The sequence below is a fragment of the Lactuca sativa genome, chromosome 2 (assembly GCF_002870075.4).
Source record: "Lactuca sativa cultivar Salinas chromosome 2, Lsat_Salinas_v11, whole genome shotgun sequence".
NCBI classification, from domain to species: Eukaryota; Viridiplantae; Streptophyta; class Magnoliopsida; order Asterales; family Asteraceae; genus Lactuca; species Lactuca sativa.
In genome coordinates, this window is record NC_056624.2 from 102,684,359 (window position 1) to 102,709,392 (window position 25,034).

Here is a 25,034-nt window from a genome sequence, read left to right on the forward strand (position 1 = left end):
AGATATACCCATATCTACTATAGTCATCGGTAAAAGTCACATAGAAGCGGTTCCCATCCTTTGTGGTTGATCTAAACGGTCCACATACATCGGTATGTATGAGGTCCAATAGACCCTCACCTCTTTCACATGTACTAGTGAAGGGTGACTTGGTCATATTTCCAAGCAAACAAGACTTGCATGTGTCATCTTCCCTAAGGTCGAATGACTCCAACACTCCATCCTTTTGGAGTTGGGCTATGCGCTTCTTGTTGACATGTCCAAGACAACAATGCCATAAGGATGCTTTATCCATACTATTGGAAGAATCCATGCATAAAACATCATTTCCTAGGTTATCTACAATCATTACAGTTTCATAAATTCCATTACATGGTAGTGCTTCAAAATATAAGACACCATTTAGATAAGCACAAATAGAACCATTCTCATTATTAAAAGAAAATCTAAATCCTTGTCTAAACAAACCATGAAATGAAATGATGTTTCTTGCCATTTCTGGCGAATAGCAACAATTATTCAAAATCTAAACATAAACCATTCCTAAGCACTAGAGAATACACTCCAATCTTGGTCACAGGCGACGATCTTCTGTTCCCCACGATTAGATTTATTCTTCCATCTCCACATCCCTATTTCTTCTTAGTCCCTGCAATTCAGAACAAATGTGGTAACCACACCCGGTATCGAGGACCCAAGAAATAGCATGAGATGAATCATTAGATTTAATTGTGTATATACCTGCGAAAGACGGCTTGATCTTTCCTTCCTTGATGGATTGCAGGTAGTCTGGGCAGCTTCTCTTCCAATGCCCTATTTTGTGGCAATGGTGGCACTCTGCCTCCTTTGGGTTAGGGTTAGGCTTAGCGGGATCAAATTTGGTCCCACTAGAAGAGGAACCATCGCGGGACTTTCCCTTGCGGTGGCTCTTAGACGGAGTCTTCCTCTTCTTGCCTCTTCCTTGCCCAATGGCCAAAACAGGAGCAGTGGGTGGATTGGGAGTGGGTGCAACAGACTTGTCCTTGAGGTTGCTCTCAGCAACCCTAAGGAAACGTTGGAGCTTACTTAGGGTGACCTCTTCCTTGTTCATGTGGTAGGTCATCCTAAATTGGTTGTAACATGGAGGCAAGGAGTGAAGCACCATGTCGATTGCCAAGTCTTCCCTAAAGTCAACATTCAACTTGCAAAGACGATCGACATACCTTTGCATCTTTTGTAGGTGCACGGTTAGAGATTCTCCATGACCCATTTTGGCGGAGATCATGTTAGTGAAGATCTCGTAACATTCCTGCCTCGCATTTTGATGGTATCTCTCCAATAAGTCTTTGTGCATTTCGCACGGATACATGTCCTCGTAGGACTTTTGGAATTCAGCGTTCATTGTGGCTATCATGATGCAATGAACCTTCGTTGCATCACGTTCATGAGTCTCAAAAGCAGTCATTTCAGCCGGAGTAGCGATTTCTGAGTTGATCTTCTCGAGCTTCTCATCGAGGACATACTCCTTGTCCTCGTAGTGAGAAATTGTGCGAATATATCTTATCCATTCGCTAAAGTTCGTTCCATCGAAAGTCACCTTTTGGCAAAGGCTCATCAATGTGAACGAGCTAGCAGCAACGTTGTTCACGTTCGACATCTACAAATAGAAAGGACAATGATAGATTAGAATTCGAATCCCTAATTATCACCCAATAAGAAAAATTAGGGCTAGGATCCAACAACAATATTTAGATATTAGAAAAGGGATGTCGTAATCTAACATGCAAACAATTTGAAGGTAAGTGAATGACGATTCACTAATTCTCCACCATTAAAACCTAACTTTAAGTTTTAAATGTATTGAGAATTCCTAGGTTTTGATGAGATTCATTGAACCTTTCAACGGCATGTTTAAATCTCGATATGCCCTTCTCGTTTGTGACTGGGATACCGAGGATCACAAAGTGGATGTGAATTACCATGCAAATTCACACGGAGCCTTCATTGTAACAATCACTTATTCGATGTGCCGGTAAACCACACACGCTCCATCGAAATATGATAAACAATGAATCACCCTTTGCCACCTTTGCTTAGAACCAATTAATGTGCCGGTAAACCACACACGCTCCACTAACTTCTTAGCAAGGGTGCAAAGTGTAATTTCATGGGATTGCATCAATTCACTTTTCCTAAAGTAACTAGGATTGGGAATTTTTTTGAAAAACATGTAGTTACTTTGTATTTCATATTATACTTTTAATGAGGAGATGAGGTTGCCCTATCCTACCCATTCGGCTAACGACCCTCCACCGATCAAGCAAGCGGTGGGTGTGAGTGTACACCCATTAAGCGCCATTTTATGGGCCACAACCTTATACCCACCTTATAGACCGGCTTCGTGAATGAGGCCTACTAACGGTAAGACTAGCATTTTAATTATATATATATATATATATATATATATATATATATATATATATATATATATATATATATATATATATATTAATCTTGTAATATTATATAGTATAGGGTTGAATTTTAAACTTGTAAAATTCTAGGGTTTGAAATTTAAATTGCCTAAATTACACTTTTAATCACAAAACATAAATTTCAAAACTTGAGGGCAAGTTTTAAATTTTTCAAAACATAGGGGATCAAATAACAAATAATCCAAATTAACATTTAATCACATAATTATCTATATTTGATTTATTTAATTATTTCTTGCAAAACAATTTACCAATTAATTGAAATAATTAATCAATTATCACATAAGGAAATTATTATTTTCTTAATTGATAAATATCTTTAATTAGGTCAAGAATATACTCAAATATATATTAAAATCAGATTTATATTGACCCATTAAGATTAAGGTAAGTTTCCAAAAGATAAACAGCAAGAAATCCCGAAATTAGCTCTTTCTGATGCTCGAACTCGCCGAGTACCACAATGGACTCGCCGAGTTGAGGCCTACTCGCCGAGTCCACTATGGAACTCGCCGAGTTCATCAGGCAGGATGACAAAATTCGAATTTTGCAAGCAACAAACAAGCAACCAATGCATCAATTCAATAGAAACCAATCAAGGCTCTGATACCACTGATGGGTTTTAGCCATATGAACATTCCTATGTGCACATACAAACCATAATGCTTGGATCTAGGTTTCTCTAATTGAACATGCATGGAATCCAAGACTTTTGAACAATAGATCTAGGTAATAACATAAGAAAAACAGATCTAGAAGATTACCTTAAGTTGCTTGCTTGAATCTTCTTGTCCTTGGAGCTTAGAGTCACAATAGTCACTCCTCTAATGGCTTACAAACACCAACTTAGCAAGATGATGATTAGAGAGAGAGGGGAGGGAGCTAGAAATCGGCCAGGGTTCTTCCAAAGGCAAGAATGCCAATTTCATTAACCCCTTGGGTCTATTTATACCTGTAAGGCTCCTAGGGTTTCACCCTTAAAACCCTAATTGGATAACTTAGGCCCTAAGCAATCCAATCCCTTTATGATAAGCCCTTGGACGAATTCTAGGCTCTTCTAAACCCTAAATTCGTCCACCACTTATCCTTAAGAGATCATAGCCCAAAGTACAACTATCATACAATTGACAGTTTATGCCCCTTTATTCAATTAATCTCTTTAAGTCACCAAATTAATTCCTAATTAATTTATGACATATATTAATCAAATAATAATATTACTATTCCTTATATTATTCTCATAATAATATTTCTTCTCTCATTATAAATCATCCTGACAAGTTGCTATGGTGAAGGCAACCCAAAAGGACCATGCACAATCAGGTCAAATACTTGCCTAATATAGTTGCAGCCTTAGACACTATTCCAACAGTTTGGTGGTTCTAACTCATGTATGTAAGGTTCTAGTCACTTATATGAGCATAGGAATGTGTTAAAGCACTTAAACACCTTGGAAAGGTGTTTACGGTCTAAGAAGATGTTCTTGGGGAGTTTACTACCTTAAACACATGATTTTACGGCAGTAAACTCATTTTAGTCTATGAATCATGTGTTTTGGTGGTTGTAGGTTAAGCATATGAAGTTCTAGGTCCAATTCCAAGCCATACAAAGTGTTAAGGGCACTTTAATACCCTTTGGGGGTGTTTATGGTCTAAGAACGGATGTTTGCGGTCCAAGAACCTTCTTGGGCCGTAAACTCAAGTGTGACATATTTTTGTATGCTTTGGTGCATATCATGAAGGAAAATAAGGTTCTATGCACTCAAGGAAGTTCATGGAAGCTCTTGGAGGTGTTTAAGGGGTAGTTTAACACTTAAATAAGTGTTTATGGTCCATGAAGATGCGTTTACGGTCTAAGGATGTTCTTAGACCATAAACTCATGTTTACTCCCCATTTTTCCTGATTTTGGTGTTCTAAGTCCTTTCGTGTAAGCCTCTAAGTCATTGCTAAGGTCCATAAGTGGTTTGGAAGGGTTTTCGAGCATTAAACCCCATTTATGAGTGTTTACGGTCCATGAAGGTGTTCTTGGACCGTAAACTCATGTTATTGAGGGTATTGGGTAATTTAAACACGAATTTGTAAGCTAGATAAGATAAACAACAAGCTAGGAGGGTTAACTTACCGATTTGAAGCTCGAAGGGGCGATTTTTGACCAAAACCCGATTTATAGAGAGAGAAAGTAGAGAGAGAGTCTAAGGTGGGAATGAAACCCACTCCACCCTTCTATAGGGTGGAGTTTATGGCCTAGTTGCAGTTCACCTGACACCAACCGCGAACGGAGTTTTTCACAACTATCGTTAATCACGCCAAATTTTAAAATTTTACCGGCTTAATTTTGGTCCGCTTGACGAATATTATTTAAAATATTCCAACAGGTTTAAATACGGTCAAAAATATTTTCGGGATAAATTTGGCTAATTTTTGATGTAATTAATTTCGACGTTAAAACTTATGGAAATTTTTGGGTTGTCACAATACTGCATGCTACATTAACACAAAACACAAAACATGCTTGAATCACAAATACATCAAGCACCCTAACTACTGCATCGGACCGAGGTCCGGAACTAACTGATCATAGCATAACAGATTCGCAGCGTATAACATGAACACATATACTACATACAACATCAGACCATTATCCGGAACATATAACTCACACCAGGTCTGTATCACAAAGACACGAAGCATGCTGAACTACTGCATCAGACTGAAGTCTGGAACTACTGCTAACTAAACGGTTCGGCATTATGGCCGTAGACCCGTTCCTACTGGAAGGAAACTCACCTGAACCGCTGAGCTCTGCTAATAACCCTCTGGCTACTAACCGACAACCCTCTGAGCCGCTGCTCCTCTAACTCTCCGAGTTACCAATATCAATATGACATTTAGTCTAACAGTCCTCCAGAACTCAACTAAGTCAACTCTGGTCAAAGTCAAAGTCCTGGTCAACCCTACTCGTCGAGTCTGCCTACTGACTCGTCGAGTTCATACGCTCAGAATCCATTCATTCGTGACTCGTCTCGCCAAGTCAGCCCCTGAATCGCCGAGTCTACCGATTTCCGAGTCCTGACCTGACCAACTCACTGAGTCCCCACTAACTCACTGATCCGAGTTTTAACTCGAAGGGTTTGGGGTTTTGTGACTTGACTCGTCGAGTCCAAGAACAAACTCGCCGAGTCCGAGGCAATCTTCAACAGACTCGCCGAGTTGTTCATCCAACTCGTCGAGTTCATCTCCATCTTCATACTACTTGCTGAGTCCACTCGAAGGACTCGTCGAGTCTATTCAGTCCTTCATATATTCAGAGGCTTTTGAGTCATGCATGGACTCCAAACTGTAGATCAACTCTTCTAAAGCCTATTCCTTACGTAAAGTGGCAAACTTTATGTGTAGCTAAGGAGATCTAGGCTCAAAACACTATAAACTAGGGTTTGAGACAAAGAGGCTTAACAATCAAGCCATAGACTGATGCTTTATGATTCTCCAGGCCAAGATACACCTAGATCCGAAGTAGCAACTTCAGATCTAGGCTTCTAACTCGAAATGGTTCATAAACTTCCCCTAAAAGCCCCAAATCTCATGATAATGGTTGATCTATATGCAAAAGAGGGAAGGTAGCGACTCATTACCTTTTAATGTTCTGGAAGACCCCACAAACTCTGGATCTACTACCAATCCTTGAATCCCCAATGGATGCCTTCTTCCTTCTTCCTTCAAATCACCCAAAATGGCAAGAAAGCTTGAATGAGCAACAATGGAGGCTTAGGGTTTCTGGTTCTGGACTATAAGGGCCGCAAATGAGCCCTAGGGAAGAGAACAAGATACTTAAATAGGGTACCAAGTGCCGAAATTAGGGTTTCCTAACCCAGACCAGACTCACCGATTCCACTTGCTGACTCGCCGAGTTGGTCACTTACTTTACACCCGGATCCCGCTCCGACTCGCCGAGTTCCTCCCTTGACTCGCCGAGTCAACCCTCTTTAACTTAGGGGTTTTCCTTTCCTTTCTTGACCTTTCAGATTTCGGGTCTTACATGAGTTATTCATCTTTTGTTTAGTTAATATGTGACCTTAACTAGCCTTTCCCCTTGCCTTGATCCATGAAAACATCCATTTTTAGTCAAGAACACCAAGAACACGAAGAACACCAAGAACACACACTAGTTCTGGACCTTAATCACCCTTTCAAGCCTCTATAACGTGTATACACTTATCATAACTTGTTATATGCTAAGAACACTTGATAATATGCTAGAAAAACATGATTTTATCATGTTCATAAAGGGTGTGAAGCCGCACACATCATGCTGGCCACACACACCCTTTTTAGGTCCAAAAGTGGTAATAAACTTCATATAAGGCTAAAGCATGAAGTAAGAAACCTTCCTAGATGAGTCCTAAAGCCTTAAAATACGTTTTGGGACATTCCATAGGGAGTGTGTGGCCGCACACACCCCCTGGCCGCACACACACCAATAGTGTGTATTTTGACCATACACTCCCTTGTATAGCCATATACCCCTTATATACAATCTTATATGGTTGTACCACTTCAAAATAAGTGTTTGCTAGCCCTAAGGTGGTTTCAATTCAATAATTAGTTGTTATAAGCACTAATTATATTCATATATGTATCATTATATGTTAAATAGGATCCACGTGTGTGCTCAAGGCTTCACTTGACACTTAGCATTCTATACAATCCGTTCATCCAAACCACTCACTACAGGTGAGTTCATACCCCCTTAATCAATATTTTAAATGTTTTTAAATGCTTTTATGGGGAGGGGATACAAGTTGAATCATGCTAGTTATAATATCAATCACATGTGATTAATAAGTAGCATACAAATGGATTTACTACTTTTTTAGCTATTTTACCAGACAGATCACTGCAAATGGCTTTCCAAAACGTTTTTACTTGTTTAAAACTCTTTATCAAACTATCTTACATACTGAATGTTTCTTTTCAAACTCTGTTACAATTGTGTTTCAAACAAAGGTTTCCTTATACTTTAAACTTTTCTTATCAAACAAACTGCTTTCAAATCGTTTTACAAACTGACATCAAGTCATCCTTTCTTAGTTACTAAACTTTTAAATGGTTTTACAAAACTTCTTTTATACTTTTATATTTTCAAATGCATGCCTATGTATGTATAGTTATATAAGTAATGTTTAAAGGACTTAGGAAGGCTAGCTCGCTTTATCTCCTTTTCCTCGTTGGGATGTGGCTTTAGGGCATCGGTTATCCGTCCGAAGGTCGTCTAAATATTAGTTATATATTATGTATACATATATAGACATAATAGTTCTATCAGTAAATTCAATACCCGTGGGTAGCAAGGGTATACGTTCATGTTCATACGTACAGGTCATATTACTAGTAAACTACGATAGGCATAGTTTAGGAAGTTACTAATACTATTACTAGAACAATGAAACATAAAAAGAGTCAGTTCATACATGAGTTAATAAAAAACAATAGATACTATGATGAGAAACTAACAAGAGATACTATAACGAGAAACACACAATAGATATTATAACGAGAAACACACGATAAATACTATGATGAGAAACATAACATACATGCTAGACAGAGAAAGAACACACAATACAGCTAGCACATACATTACATAAACATTAATACAGTTATGTGAGCCATTAAACGGGGCATGACACTACCTGCCATGACCATTTTTGTATCCAGAATCTCGTTAATTGGGGAGCGTATGAGTTTGCGTATAGATCTATACTGAACTGACTATCCTACACCTTGTTGCTCGCTATAGTGGGACTTGCAAGTCCACGGGTGCCAAATGTCATTTCTTACGGCGTCTTACATTGTCGTTTTACTAGAGTCGGTAGCAGGATAAAGGCCGATCACATGGTACTTTAAATTACAATTGGTTTAAGGTAGTTAGTACAGCAGTAGTTACTTATTACAATACTACAGTACTATAATATTTTTCCCATTACATTCACACGATGCACGGTAATGTAAAAACTATAGTTTTGGCTAATGATAGTCGGATTTGGGAAAATACACACTCTTACAAGAGACACACACACAGATACTAGATGCCTTGGTAGAAGGCTACTTTTAGTAGGAAACATAGGGTTTTCTAGGAGGTTCAACACTTTTACATACTTACATTTCACATACTTACAAATACTTTCTTACAAATTCAGACACTAAATAACTTACGATCTCACCAGCTTTAAAGCTGATACTCCCTTTCAAAATCACTTGTATCCTCAGGTCAACAGTAGATAGGTACCGATGCAAGGTTTAGAGAAGATGGAGCTCGTTCAAGACTCATCTTTCATTTTGATTTATACTTTAGTGTCTATTAAACATGTCAGAACACACTTGTATTAAAATTATATTATCAATGCAATGGATGATGTTGTTGCTTGTTTACTACTATTCATTGTTGTGATAGTGTACATGACGTTCTCCGCCCCAGAACGTTTCTGCCGTTCTATGGTTTTGGGGTGTGACATTATGTATTCCAATACTCCCCTTCAAGATGGAGCATGTAGATTTCGCATGTCCATCTTGACAAGTAGAAACTCGCGTTGTTTTGCACCCAATGCTTTCATGAGTAAGTCAGCTACTTGTGTCTTCGTGTCAATAGAGAGAGGTTTGATTTCATGTGATTCAACTCGTTATTTGACAAAATGACAATCCATTTCAGCGTGTTTTGTTCGTTCATTGAAAACGGGATTGTTGGCGATATGGCGAGTTACGTTATTGTCACAGTAGAGAGGTGTAGAGTCATGTTGTTCTGTTTCAAGGCCCTTTAATAACCATCACATCCATAAAATTTCACTAGTGGTTGTGGCCTTGGCACGGTATTCAGCTCCAGCCGAGGAGCGAGAAACAACCGACTGTTTCTTTGATTTCCATGAAATGGGAGCTCCCCCCAATAGTAGAAGGTATCCCGTTCTCGATCTCTGTGTAGTTGATCAACCCAACCAATTTGCATCACAGTATGCGACCAATTTGGTACCTCCTTCCTTTGGGAAAATATACCTTGTCCGGGTGTGGCTTTTAGGTAACGAAGAACTCTCATGGCAGCATCAAAATGTCTTTTTCGAGGGTCCGAGACAAATTGGCTTAGGACATTTACAGAGTAGGCAAGATCGGGTCTAGTGTCTTGAAGATAGAGTAACCTCCCAATCAATCTTCGGTATTCGCTTGCATCCACATGAACGTCTTCCTCTCCATTGTCAAGTTTCAGATTCTTCTCCATTGGAAAGGAGCATGGTCTAAACCCTAACATTCCACTATCTTCCAAGATGTCGAGGGTGTATTTTCGTTGGCTTAGCACAAAGCCAACTTAATTTGTTTCATTCCGCTTCTACTCCGAGGAAATACTTTAATGAGCCAAGGTCCTTGATGCTGAATTTGTCATCAAGAAAGCTCTTAGTTTCTTGAATTTTGTTCTCATCGTTTCCCGTTATGATTACATCGTCTACGTATATGAGGATGGTAACGAAAATCTTCCCAACTTTATAAGTAAACAAGGAATGATCAGCAGCAGATTGTTTGTAGTTAAGATGGAGTAAAGCCAATGTAAACTTTTGGTACTACTTTCTCGAAGCCTGCTTCAGACCATATATTGATTTTCTCAACCGGAACACTTTTGTTCCCTCTCCTTTGTTGTAGCCTTGTGGGATTCTCATGTATACCTCTTCATTCAAATCGTCATGCAAGAAGGCGTTATTCACATCTAGTTGGCGAATGTTCCATTCCTTTTTGACGGCGATGGCAATAAGACTCCTTACGGTTACCAACTTAGCGACTAGTGCAAATGTGTCGTGATAATCGACTCCTTCCCTTTGCATGTATCCTTTGGCAACGAGTCTTGCTTTGTACCTTTCAACTTCGCCGTTTGGTTTAAATTTTATTTTATATACCCATTTTGAGTCTATGACATGTTTCCCATTGGGTAGATCTTCTATGTTCCAAGTTCCATTCTCTTCAAGGGATTTTATTTCCTTTTGCATAATGTCCCTCCAATTTTGATCCTGCACAACTTGTTCAAAACTCGTTGTCTCATCATTAGAAGCGACAGCCGCAATGAAAGCTTTATGAGGTTTCGAAAAATTTTCATACAAAACAAAATTAGCAATGCGACATACCATTGAGGATCGTTGATAGGAATCGGGATGTGCATGGTCTATAGATGGGGGAGGTTCGACATCATAGTTATTGAAACGAACTGGCCTAGTTCTACTTCGCTTTCCCTGACTTGTGCGAAATCCTCATTGTTTCTATTTTGGATCTCATTCACATTTTCTAGAGTAGGTTCGACACCTTCTGGATCATTTATGGCTTGTGAATGGGATTGCATTTTAGGCCTATCGTGATCATGCCCATTATGGTTACCAATTAGGTCATTGTGGCCCAGCTCTTCCCTTTCGGTATTTGTCAAGTGGTCTTCTGGACTTTCCAAGCCTACTCCCTCAACTTGTGTTTCATTGGGCTCAGTAGACTTGGTGGGTTTATTCTCTTCATCAGGCAAGAGTGTGAACATATCATTCTCTTTATATTGGTTTTAATTAATACTTGTAGCAAAAGGAAAAACCTTTTATTCAAATTTTACATCTCTTGATGTGATGATTTTGCCATTGCTTGGATCAAAAATTTTGTATCCTTTCATTCCGCTTGGATATCCCATAAAAACACCTGGCCTTCCTCTTACTTCAAATTTGTCACCATTTTTTTCAATGCTTCGATAATATGCCAAGCACCCTAGGACCCTCATGTGATCATAGTTTGATTTTTCTCCATGTAGCAGTTCATATGGAGTTTTATTTCCAATAACTTTTGAGGGTAGCCTATTTATGATGTATGTGGCGGTTAAGAAGCACTCGCCGCAAAATCTTTTCGGGATGTTGGCTTCAATCTTGAGAGCATGTGTCGTCTCAAGCAAGTGCCTATGTTTCCTCTCCATGAATCCATTTTGTTGTGGAGTATGTGGACACGATGTTTCTAAGATGATTCCTTGTTCCGCATAGACGTTCATCTTTTGGTTAGAAGTAAACTCTCCGCCATTGTCACACCTTATCCTTTTAATGTTCTTTTCAAATTGTGTCTTGATCATTTTGTGAAAATATATTAGATACGTGCTTGCTTCATACTTGTGCTTAATGAGATAAACCCAAACGGTCACATACATCATAAATAGGCTACTATAATCATCAACTATTGTCAGGAAATAGTTTACCTTAGAAAACAAGGGAGTTCGATACTTCCCCCATATGTCGCAATGTATCAAATCAAAACAAGAACCACTTTTAGTTGTACTAATAGGAAAAAGGCTTTCTTGTCAATTTAGACTTTATACAAGAATCACAAATGTCATTGTTGTTCTTAAAAGAAAAATTACTTAAAAAATTAATTTGAGATAATTTTTCATCTCCAGCATGTCCGAGTCTCTTGTGCCACATATTACTAGTCACCACCATTGCCTTTCTTTTACTAGAAAGCATCCACATTTGATATAGACCATCTTTTCACCTACCCGTTCCAATCAATTCCCTCGAACACAAGCCCTACATAACAAAGAATTCAAGAAAAAATTTCACAACACAGTTTAGCTCCCTTGAAAGCTTGCTAACAGACAAAAGGTTGAATGTAATTTTGGAACATGCAAGACTTCTTGCACTTTCATCCCATTTGGCAAGGTATGACTATCCTTTGCCTTAACTGGTGTTACACCCCAAAACCGGAACGGCGGAAACGTTCTGGGGTGGATGACGTCATATCAAGTATCACAACACATGCATATAGTAATCAAAGTACAACAAAACATTTCATTAATAGTAATAATTTTACATGATTTACATTACAATGTATCAAAGTATACAAACAAATATAATAAGTACAGCAAGGTACTAAGACGTCTTCATCAACAGCTCCAGGGATGTACCTGTCTAACGCTGGCCTGAGAATACAAGTTATTTGAAAAGCGAGTATCAGCATTTTTACAAATGCTGGTGAGTTCATAAGTATTTAGTGTCATTTAGTCAAATAACTTTATGAAGTAATAGTTTAAGTGTTTACAGTGCATTAGAGTTCTTTTCAGAAAATCCTATATTTTCTTTAATAAAAGCAGCCTTCTACCAAGACTGGTCAGTATTATGTGGTAAAAAGTAGTTTTCCCTTAATTGCTATCATTATCAAAATACTAAATTTGATTATTAAAGAAAGCAAGAGACAACAGGGAAATAACATATGCCTCAGCAGTGAGGACTGCTGACTAAGGCAAAGGGATCATAGACTCCAGGAGAGTGTCGAACGAACGACACGCCTGGCTCATTCTAACAGAAAGAGACACAGACCCCAGGCGGTACCAAATGAAAGGTACAACTAGTAAGGTCTAATATGGTGAACACAGACCCCAAACAGTACCAACTGAATGATACGTCTAGCAAGGTCTAAAACAGTGAATACAGTGAATACAGTGGATACAGTGGATACAGTGAATACATTGGGTACAGTGGATACAGTGAATACAGTGGATACAGTGGATACAGTGAATACAGTGGATACAGACCCCAGACAGCATCAAATGAATGATGCGTCTAGTAAGGTCTAAAACAGAGAATACAGACCGAAGACAGTATCAAATGAAAGATACATCTTGCAAGGTCAAAACAGTGTGACTCTGAAAAATGATTTACCAGCTTACAATGTAAATTGCTGGTGAATACCGTTACCTTAAGACCATGAATTATAAGCTAACCCAAGATACTCGTAACGATACTGACTAGAGTTCCAGACACCCTACAAGCGTCTATAAAATGTGACATTTTTCACCCCTTGGCTTGGTAGGTCGTGGACTGTAGCTAGCAGTCAGGGTGCGGGGGTGTCAATCCCGTATAGATCTATACACACAATGTCTGCTCTCCCTACAAGAGACTTTGGTTACCAACTAGACGATGGAGAAGGCCGTGTCCTGAAGATGCATCCCAAATAGTGGGTAGAGACTTCCAAATAGTGGGTTTCTAATGTAAGTGTTGAACTAGAGGTAGAGACTCATAACTGAATTGACTGAAGTAAACCCATATGTCTATGCTTGTGTACATAATATATAACTAATGAATCAAACGACCTTCGGATGGACATCCGATCCCACCATACCACATCTCAACGAAGAAAAGGAAATAGGGCGGACAAGCCTTCTTAAGTCCTTCAATCATTATTTATATGCATCTATACAAGCACAGACATACATCTAACTACGCTTGAGTGTGTATCAAGTGGAATCATATCGTAAAGTATAAGTGTACAGTGTGGAATAACCGACTTGTGAAGTATAAGCATACAGTGAAATATCTGATTCGTGAAGTATAAGTGTACAGTGGAATATCCGAGTCGTGAAGTATAAGCGTACAGAGTGGGATAATCGAATCGTGAAGTATAAGTGTACAGAGTGGGATAATCGAATCGTGAAGTACAAGTGTACCAAGTATAAGTGTATCACGAAGTGGAAACGACAACTGGTGAAGTAAAAGCGTCTATCAAGTATAAGAGGCTACAAGTATAAGCGATATAGAGACAATAACCGGTATAAGCATATCACGAAGGAAATGCGTTATCAAGTAGGAGTTTTAAATAAGTAAAAGCGAAGCAGTAGTAACAAACAAGTAAAAGTATACGTCGAAAAAAAAGGGACTTCGATGAAAGCCTTGGAAAAACCTTTATACTCAGGGAAAATCACATTTAGTATAAGTAAGAGTTTTGAAACAAATGAAAACCCTTTTGAAACCATCATAGTATCCTACTCGGTAAAACAGTGTACAATGGTAAAATCTTGTGCATGCGGGTTATCAATCACATATGATTGATGTGATAACTGGCATGTTTAACTTGTATTTCCCCCTATAAAACATGTAAAAACATTTAAAAGGTTCATTCAGGGGTATGAACTTACCTGGAGTAAGTAGGTCTGACGAGCGTGCCGGTTGGGCGTTCGGTGTCACGTAAGGACTCGAACACACTCAATGACCTATTTAACATATGATAACATATGTTCACATACAATTAGTATATTTAATACTAATTAAACACATATACGCACTCAAAGGAGCGGAAAACACTTTGGTTAAGCGTTTGGGGTGTCCCGGGTAGCGTCTAAAGGTGTGTATGGCTTAGGAATGGAGTTTACTCTCCGAGAGTAAACTCCCAAAGCTTAGTTTACGGCCCAGGGACATCTCACTATGAGTTTACGGCCGTAAACTCATGGTGAGGGGATCTAGTGTGTTTAAGGCTTCTAACTTGTTCATGGAATTATTCTAGGTCCAAAACTATATTGGGAACAAGTAAATAGCCCCCCCTCTTCTCTTTTTTTATCCCCTCCCTATGATTTGACATTTGATATATATATATATATATATAACATTTTTAAATATATAATTATATAAGTATATTTTTTAATAAATATTATAATAAATAAAAAACAATTATAAATAATTAATCAACATTGTAATTATAGTTTTAAAATTTTCAAGTTGTAAAAAGTGATAAATTATTATACAAAAACAAATGTATAAAAACCAATTTATAAAAACTTTCAACTAAATACAATAAATTAATAAGACTATATAAATTTTGAGTTATTGTTTTGTATCAAAAACTAAAATCCTTAAATGTGTTATAAAAGAATAATGAAAATATTGTTAATAACTATAAATAAATTGAAATTTTCCAAAAGTAAAGGGACCATAAGTGTAAAATATGTAAAAGGAAAAAAAGAAAAGAGAAATAGGGGACTCAGAAAAACAAAAAGTATGTGATATAGGTTTATAGGGGGGAGGCCGAATAACAGGACCCAACTATATAGTATGAGTGGGTTTAAGGTCTTTAAGGGCATCTTAATGGAGTTTATGGCCCAGGGACAACTCCTAAGGGAGTTTACGGCCGTAAACTCTCATTCCTTGAGTTTATTGAAGTTTCAAGCCCCTAATACCTTGCTAGTAATTTATAATGAAGTGTGAGGCCATTTGGGGGAATTAAAACTATCATTTGGGCATGTTTAGGGGTGTTTACGGCCTTGGTACATGCCTGGGGCGTAAACTCCCTTTAATCCCCCAAATCTTTGTGTTTAAATGATTTAAACTCGAAAGGACAAGCCCCTAATTTATGTATTAAGTCCAAGGGTGTTTTAGGAGTGTGTTTGGGGCATTTTAACAAGTTTAAGAGGTGTTTACGGCCTTGGCATATGCTTGGGCCGTAAACTCTCTTTTATGCCCTAAGTCCATGTGTTTTAATGTTTGAACACTCCTAGGCTAAACCCTCAATTTATTTCCAAGCTTTTAGGGACAAGTTTGGGTCTTTTTGGCCTCATTTAAGGGGTATACGGCCTAAGGAGGAGCTTAGGCCGTAAACTCCTTTTCAACAGCTTCCAAGTCCGATTTTTAAGCTATAAACACGAATCATAATGTTTAGAACAAGTTAGGATAAGCGGACTTACGATTTGGAAGCGTTTGGTTGCGGATTCGGGTCGAAAACAAGTCTAGAGGGAGAGTATAGAGAGAGAGGGTGGAAAAGCTCTAAATGGAGTTTACTCCCCCTTATATATGGGTGGGAGTTGGAGCTCAGTGGAATTATACCCGATACTGCCGTTAAACGGGGCTTTTGGTCGCACCCGATTTAGTGGTCGTAATAATAAAAACTAACTTTTCTAATTAAATGGAAATATGTATTACGGGTTTTTATTTCTCTTATCATGACTTAACAACATAAAATATAAACAATTGTAATGTTTATTTAATTGACGACCTCTAATTAACGGAATTTTTATAAACCGGAATATTCCGTTAACGGTAACGGGAAAATGTAACAGAACAACTTGGGTTGTCACATCATCCCCCCGTTAGAGGGAATTTCGTCCCGGAATTCAGGTCTAGGCAAGGAAGTAGGTATGAATGGCTAAGCAGAGGTAGGAGAGTACTTCCTTTACGGTTTGTCCTTGCATTCCCAAGTGATCTCTGGTCCGTGTTTGTCATTCCAACAGACCTTCACGTACGAGGTGCGGATTTCGTATCGTGTAGTTAGTGGGTTCCGACTGGTGTATCTACGAGGTTAGGGTTCTCAATGGTCTCTATCGGGATGAGTGGGATACGAAGAGTGACGTCGGGCATCACTGATCAAGTCGAAGAAGTGGATCGATCGGGTATGAAACTTTGTGGGAGATCCGAATGTAGTAGTGGTCTGAAGAGGGTTGGACCAAATCCCTGAGGATTTTCAGATGGTCCTAGGCTTTCGGAAGGGTAGAGCCTTTCAGTACTTAGAACATAGTGTACTTCTATCGCAAGATCATCACCGGCGTGATCGCCATTCCGAAGTTCCTAACGTTCTCTCCCGTACTGGTAGTGTAGTCCTTCAGGTTGGTTCTTAGAAAGCTCGGGTGGTCTTTGGTTTTGCGTATCTACGGTTATCTGTCTGCTGTAGAGGGTTTATCTCAAGCTTGTGCAAAATGAATCTGCACTAAAGGATTTTGAGATGCGGAAACTCTGAGGGTCGGGGAGATAGAGTTTCACCAGACAAGTGTTGGACTATCTCGGTAGGTGGTTCTACTATTTCTGCGCGAGATAGTATTCGTGGAACACCTAATAGTCCAATAAATCTCTAAGTCTTTGGTTTATTCTAGTGCGGAAAGTGCACATTCCTGCATAACCCCTCGACTAACACCAAGGCGGGTGTCAAGTCTATGATCTCTTCGGGATATGGGTCATGAGGCTTCACGCAACTACTTTCGCACTTTGATCAAGTATTCTTGGCTGCGGAGATTATCCTGTGGTTCTTGGTATTCTAGTGTTCACTTCGGAGAATGAAGTCTATTGTTTACAGGGCGACGACGATTTCCTCCAAGCGAGAGGGTGGAGGATCTTAGGCACTACTTGTCTGTAAACAGGGTGGACGAAGTGCCTGAGTAGTGTGGGCATCTACTGCACTACTCTTCCGAAGGATCTGAGTTTTCTCGGTCTAGGTCAAATCTAGTGAGTATAGATGTGACAACCGTCAATATTCGGTCAAGTCAAAGTCAACTAGAGTCAACAAGTCAAACAGGTCAACTTAATTTGCCCGTAGGTACTAGAGTTACGTTATGTAATTTCTAAACAACTCTCTATTCTAATGAGAGATCATAAATCGAAAAGTGCGTACATCTAGATCTCCTTAACCTAAAACTGTGGTACGTGGCGAGCCAAGCCGATAAAACAATGTGCATACTCATCGGGAGTATGCAAGATCCTTAAACAAGGCTTAACGGGGCTTACGGACCCTGCAATGCAAAGCTGAACACTCAAAAGGTCACCAATGAAACCTCTCTCAATCGTTTTCACTTTATCTCTCTCTATGAGAAATCTCTCCCAAATCTCTCTCTGAATGAGAAATCTCTCCAAGAATGTCAAATCTCTCCCAAATCTCTCTAAGTATGTGAAATCTCTCCAAGTATGTCAAATCTCTCCCAAATCTCTCTAAGTATGTGAAATCTCTCACAAATATCTCTTTGTATGTGAAATCTCTCCAAGTACGTCAAATCTCTCCCAAATCTCTCTGAGTATGTGGAATCTCTCTCAAATCTCTCTCGAAATCTCTCCCAACTTTCTATAATCACTCGGGGCATCCCGACCCTCGAATTTGGCGAAAACAGCCCAAAAACGGAAGTCTACGCGAAAAACGGACCTTAGGAACCGAAACCCCTCTTAGGAACCGAAACCCCTCCTGATGAAGACGGCTGCTAAACCGAACCGAAGGTACTGTTCACTACAGTTCATTCGGTTCTCGCCTTTTATCTCCAGACCGAGGACCGAAGCTTCCCTTCTGACCTTCGCTTCTGACTTCGGACCGAGCCTTCGGACGGACCCTCGCCCTTCGCCTCTCGCTTCTGGCTCGCGCCTTTCGTTTCCGACTCAGCATCAGCATGGACCGAGCCTCGGCCTAGGGACCAAACCTCGGCCTAGGACCGAGAGGTCTCGCTGGGAACTCATTTTCTCCCGGTTTTCGCATAGTTTTACGTTTAAGGCCCGTTTTTAATTATTTTAACGCGGGGTTTTCACCCAAAATCATATTTTAACATAATAAACCCTAAATATTCACAATTTAATCATATTTTCATCAAAATCTTTATTTAAATAATAAAAGCAAGTGGGTAAAGTACAAAGAGGTGAAGTGTTGACTTTGCTTTACTTTATGACACAAGCAACCACTCCCACACCCACTCTAAGACCAGCCACACCTCCCCGCCTTACCTAGGTCACATCAATGTCCTTTCCACTCAATCATCACTCCTTCCCACGTTTTTGAGAGCTGAATATTCATCCTCTCTCCTCATTTCTCTCATTTTCTCTCTTTTCACCAAAAAGAGCAAACTCTTTTCTCTCTCATTTTCCCTCTCTAGAACTCGAGATTTGAGGGCTGATCTTGGGATTTTCCTCCACATTCGGTAAGAATAATCCATTCTCTTTATGATTATCTAAATTATTTCCACTCAAATCATTGATAACTTATACAAACTCCATAACTATGATGCTAGATTCTCAAAAATCTTCAAGGCATCTCCAAGTGTTCTTGAGTTAAACACCTCCATTCTTCAACAATCATCTACTGAAAACACTTAAGGTGAGTTCATACCCCTACATTTTCATGTTTTTCTCAAGTTTTTAGGGGGGGAATACAAGTTAAAACACCAAGAACATAACTACACTTTTCTAACAGCCTTCATCAGAAAAGTTCAACTCCATTCACGGACTGTTTTGGACACCTTAAACATTTTTGTTTTCAAAACTGTTTTAGGTGCATGTAGTTCCACTTCTTAGCTTTAAAATGACTACTTGCACATCTCCATACGATTTTTCTACAATTTATGGTGATTTTTACAAAACTGCCTATCATTTCAAACATCAATCCGGACCAGTCTGTGATTATGGACTTTTTCACATAAGTAAGAAGTCATTAAAAATTATAATAAAAATTATGAACAAACTAGACTCATTTTCCAAACTCTCAGAAGTTACAAAACTTGATTTGGACATTTTATGATTTTTCTACAATTTTTCCAATAACAGTTACAGAAAATGTTATTAACAGAAAAACACTATAAATTTCATTTCACCTTGTAACATGTTGAGCAAGGTATACATCGTTATGTGATTATGTGTAGTTGCAATATATAACAATTTTGTATTCTTATATAGACATACATCAGAAAACAAATGGATTTACACCTCCACAAGTATGGTAAATATATAAATGATATTACAAGGCTATATCCATTAAAATATAAACATTGGTAAATTATGACAAGTAAGGCCTATGCTCACTACCCACACAAATAATTGATAAACTATAATAGGTATAGTTTAGGGTTATTTATATAACAAACACATTATTAAATGGTTTTACACATACAAAAGAGTTATTGCCACTATGGACAATTATGATAAACTATAATAAGTATAGTTAAGCCATTATACCCCCACAAACGAACACGCTAGTTATAATCGGTATAGTTATGGTAAATATATATTACAAACAAAGTGATAAACTATAATAGGTATAGTTTATGTTTCATCTACCCTATGAACTTAATTACAAGAAAGGAATTCACCATCACTTTTGATAAGCTATAATATGCATAGTTCAGGTTCACTAATCACTATTACTCTCCGGTGAACTATGATATGTATAGGTTATATTCACCATCACAATCACTTTTGATAAGCTATAGTATGCATAGTTCAGGTTCACTAATCACTATTACTCTCCGGTGAACTATGATATGTATAGGTTATATTCACCATCACAATCACTTTTGATAAGCTATAGTATGCATAGTTCAGGTTCACTAATCACTATTACTCTCCGGTGAACTATGATATGTATAGGTTATATTCACCATCACCATCACTTTAGATAAGCTATAATATGCATAGTTCAGGTTCACTAATCACTATTACTCTTCGGTGAACTATGATATGTATAGGTTATATTCACCATCACCACCACTTTTGGTAAACTATTGTATGCATAGTTTAAGTTCACATTAAATTTTCGCATTGTTAGACTTCAACTATAATCGTTGAGCGTATATGCTTGAGTCATACAAGAATTTAGTCTGGATTGGCTTAGAATTGGTGGTGCCCGCCTCATCTCCTGTTCCTCGTTGGGTTGTGGACCTAGGGCAGACCCACTATATTCAACGTTTTATCTAACTTAAATCTTATATAACTTATATACGCTGGACGATTATAGGGGAAATCTACGGGTCAATCTAGGGTTCATCAACACATCATATAAGAATATTCTGTTTACACTTAACTAAGAAAATATTGGATTTTCTGGAGATCAAACTCTATCGATTTTAAAAAAGGAAAACGGTTTCTACTCCAAACAAAACTCTTATGAACTCACCAACTTAATTGTTGACACTTTTCAAAACTACTTGTATTCTCAGGAAATCAGTGAAACAGGAAAACTACAGCGCTTTGAGGATGGGACGTTAAACCGTCAACAATTTATTTTTGTCATCATAATGTAATTGACTTTGAAACATGTAAACATATACTTTGGTGTAACTTTTTCAATTATATTTATGATGGTTGTATTTACTTTGAGCACTATTATACACGTTGTTGTGATACTGTACATGAAGTCCTCCACCCCTGGACGTTTCCGCCATCCTTGGTTTGGGGGTGTGACAATAGAGTTCCATTACTCGGAACTTTAATCCCCTCATCCATTCTTCTCGGATTTTAACTCATCACAGCTTTAGGATTACTGGAATATCTGCTGCGATGCTTAAATCGGGGGATTGAGCGTGAATGGATGGTCGTAGTCAATGTCCTTGAGTTTTACGACTCAGATTTCTTTACCAACCGAGGGTGTTAGCTACTATGTTGGCTCAAGCGGAATGACAACAACTTTGGATTTGTGGTCATCATAGTAGCTCAACCCGCAGTGGTTCTCTTGATTCTAGCTCCCGTTCCATGGGATAGGATGAAGGGTCTTTCTAGGGAATCTACTAGGTATGGTTCGGGTGGTTATCGTCTTCTGGAATGCATGCAGTTCCTTTCGCTTCGGTTATTATCTGTCTAAGGAGGGTTGGTTAACAGCACGCGGTATCCCTCTCCTGGGTACTTAGGAAGGTTTGAGATAAGGGGACGATTGATGAATCGCATTAGGTTTGATTATTTGTGTTAGGTTTAGATTCGGGAGAACCTTTATTTGCCTACATGGCTACGGAGAAAGTTCTTTTTACACAGCACCAAGGATGTACACATGGTTGCACGAAGTCAAACCATGATCAATAGAGTCGTCGAAGTTGGCACACTCCGACATGATATATAATGAAGATCGATAGAGTCATGTGCCAAACAGGCACACAAGTTCTAGGCGTCTCGGGTTTCGTCCTATGTATCACTATCGCGGATACTTGGACCGATAGGGTCGACGCGGAACTATAGAGAGTCCTAAGTGCTTCCGAATAGAGTACCTTTTTCATGAATGGATCCTCACAAGGCATTTCTATAATCGCCTCACATATACTAGTCATGTATATTTAAGGTGGGGAGGACTGTTGACTGAGCGACCCCGCCCTAAATCCACAACCAAACAAGGAACAGGAAATAAGGCGGCATTCACTCACTCTAGGTCTGTCCATCTTAAATATACATAGCCATAACGTATATGTTTAGCCATTACAGTTTTACCTGATGAATTTTAGATTTTATAACAGTGCTGCGACTTTCGCCTTACTGGGAAGAATTTACATTTGAGTTAGTCTTTTATTGTTTTTAGTTTAGTTATCCGAGATCGAGAGACGTACCAAAATCTACCGAGTTCTTTGACGCTCTTCCCTAAGCAGTAGAGTTAGGCTCCTCCTGTGTCTTTGTCTTTTCTTCGGTTGGGCAATCCTTCTTGAAGTGTCCCATTTCACCACATAGGTGGCAAACTGTGCGGGTCGCCACATTGGTGGTTGATGTAATGAACTCAACCGGGGTTCTGCAGACGCGACCAGTATGCCCCAACATGTAGCACCTAGCACAATAGAGCTCCCGGAAGACACCACTATGATGGTAGCTGCACTTGTTGCAATGGGGAAGGTTTCCTAGGTATGGTCTCCTAGGTGTAGAGATGGAAGGGTTGGTAGGGAATTTGACCATCTCAGCTCGCTGCCCTTCGGAAGGTCCTTGGGCTGAGGTACTTCCCTCTTCGATTTTGATCTTTCTCTTCAGTGGGTTTGAGTGAGGTTCTTGGGTGACTGGGTATGAAAGTGTTGGTTGTTGCTGTCCATTGCTAGGATCGGGAATCCCGATAGGGCCCTCGCTAACATTGGCGTTGTTAGCATTCAGGTAAGCTATGACAGCTACTACGGCTGCCGAGACTGCAGCTTGGAACGTAGCTTCATCGAATAAGAGAGTAGGTTTCTTGCTTGTGGACTGGTTGCATTTCTTTGGAGGCATGGTTTTTCCTACACGGAAAGGAATACAAGATAATGAGAGATGATGGCTAACCCTGGACATATTTGTCCTGACTGTATTAGGCATAAACTTTCCCGTGCCTCGGATGTTGGTTCTCTAAGTGTCGACCTACATCCCTATGATGTAGTCCTGGTAATCAAGGTAGGAGTGTGAGTATCGGAAAAAAAAGGCCATAAGATGCGAGTCGTTCCTACTAAGTTACCTTTATACTGGGAAGGTTTCACTCTCCTGCCTGGAAAGATTTGAGAACAGTTCGGAACGAACACCGCAGAAAGAGAGGCTTATGAAGGCTTATGGCTGAATATCCTCAATAGAGGTGCGGGGATCCGCTCTAATCGTGTAACTGGCAACGGGAAACGACGATTTACCTAACACATAGCGTGAGTAGTGTAACCACTAACTCACTAAATTGTATTATTTTAAGGGTGTATTATCGTGACGAACACGAGGAAAAGACAATTCTCGGGTTCTATGTACTGGCTCCCTCTATCTGCCTCGTATCTTTGGCTGAAGTCGGCGTTGGTTTCCTTCAGGTAGTTACCTAGGGTTCTCTCCTCGTATGGACACATTGAATTTCTACTTCGCCTTCCTTCTGATTCCGACTCTGGGTGTCATCACTTCATGGTGGACGACTGGGAATCTCGGAAGCTTAGGCGAATTTTTCACCACTGTCCCTAAAAGATATAGGCACTTGGTGAATTCAATAGTCTCGACCCAGCTCGTTTATTTCCGAACTGGAAATCTTCTCAATGAACTTCTTCGGGGCCGGAATCAACTCTTCTGTCAAGCACTGAAGTGGATAGGGTTTTCTATAGGGTTCGTGCGAGAATGGAAATGTCTAAAGAATCCTAAGAGATTATTATCATTCAGATCTACATACATGTAGAGGACTTTTGAGTCATGCATGGACTCCAAACTGTAGATCTACCCTTCCCAAGCATATTCCCCACATAAAGTTGCAAACTTTACGTGTAAAGATGGAGATCTAGGCAAAAAGCACCATAAACTAGGGTTTAAGGCCAAGGGGCTTCAAAATCGACTCAAGGGCTGATACTTTATGCTTCTCCAGTCCATAACACACTTGGATCTGAAGTAGCAACTCCAGATCCGGCTTCTAACTCAAAATAATATCATTATGGCTAAAGAGCCCCAACAACCACACATAGATCTAGGTGCAAAAAGAGTCCAAGAACTAGTTTATTACCTCCAAATGCTCATAATGAACTCACAATTTCAGATCTAAAGTCCTTTCTTGCTCCTCCAAGCTCCTTCTTCCTTCTCCAAGCTTTAATGCACCTTCCAAGGCAACAAATGGCTCAAATAGGGGATATGGCGGCTAGGGTTTGGTATCCAGGGCTAAAGAGGCAGTAAGGAACCCTAGGAAGAAGATTAAGATGTTTTTATAGGCTCAAAGTCCCGAATTTAGGGTTTTCCACGCACAAACCAGACTCACCGAGTCATCTTGGCCGACTCACCGAGTCGGTCACTTACTCCTCGACCTGGATCCCGCTCTGACTCGCCGAGTTCCTCCTTGGACTCGCCGAGTCTCCCCTTAACATTAAGGTTTTCTTTCCTTTCTTGGCCTTCAAAACTTTGGGTGTTACACCACATTTACAAGGAAAACAAAAGAATTTTACTACTGCATTCAAAAATCTTATGAACTCACCAACTTAAATGTTGACACTCTTTCAAAACTACTTGTATTCTCAGGAAATCAATAAACAGGTAACCAAGTGCTTTTGAGGATGGGACGTAAGGCGTCAAACATTTCATTTTTTCAACATGATGTAATTGATTTGGAAACATGTAAACTCATACTATGGTGTAACTTTTTCAATTATATTTATGTTGGTTGTGTTTACTTTGATCACTATCGCAATTGTTGTTATGATACTATACATGAAGTCCACTACCCCCGGACGTTTCTGCCATCCTTGGTTTGGGGGTGTGACACGAAGCTTATAAAACAATGTACTATGTTCATCCTGGATCAGACAAGATGTACTTAGATTTGAAGCAGTTGTATTGGTGACCAAACTTGAAAGTAGAGATC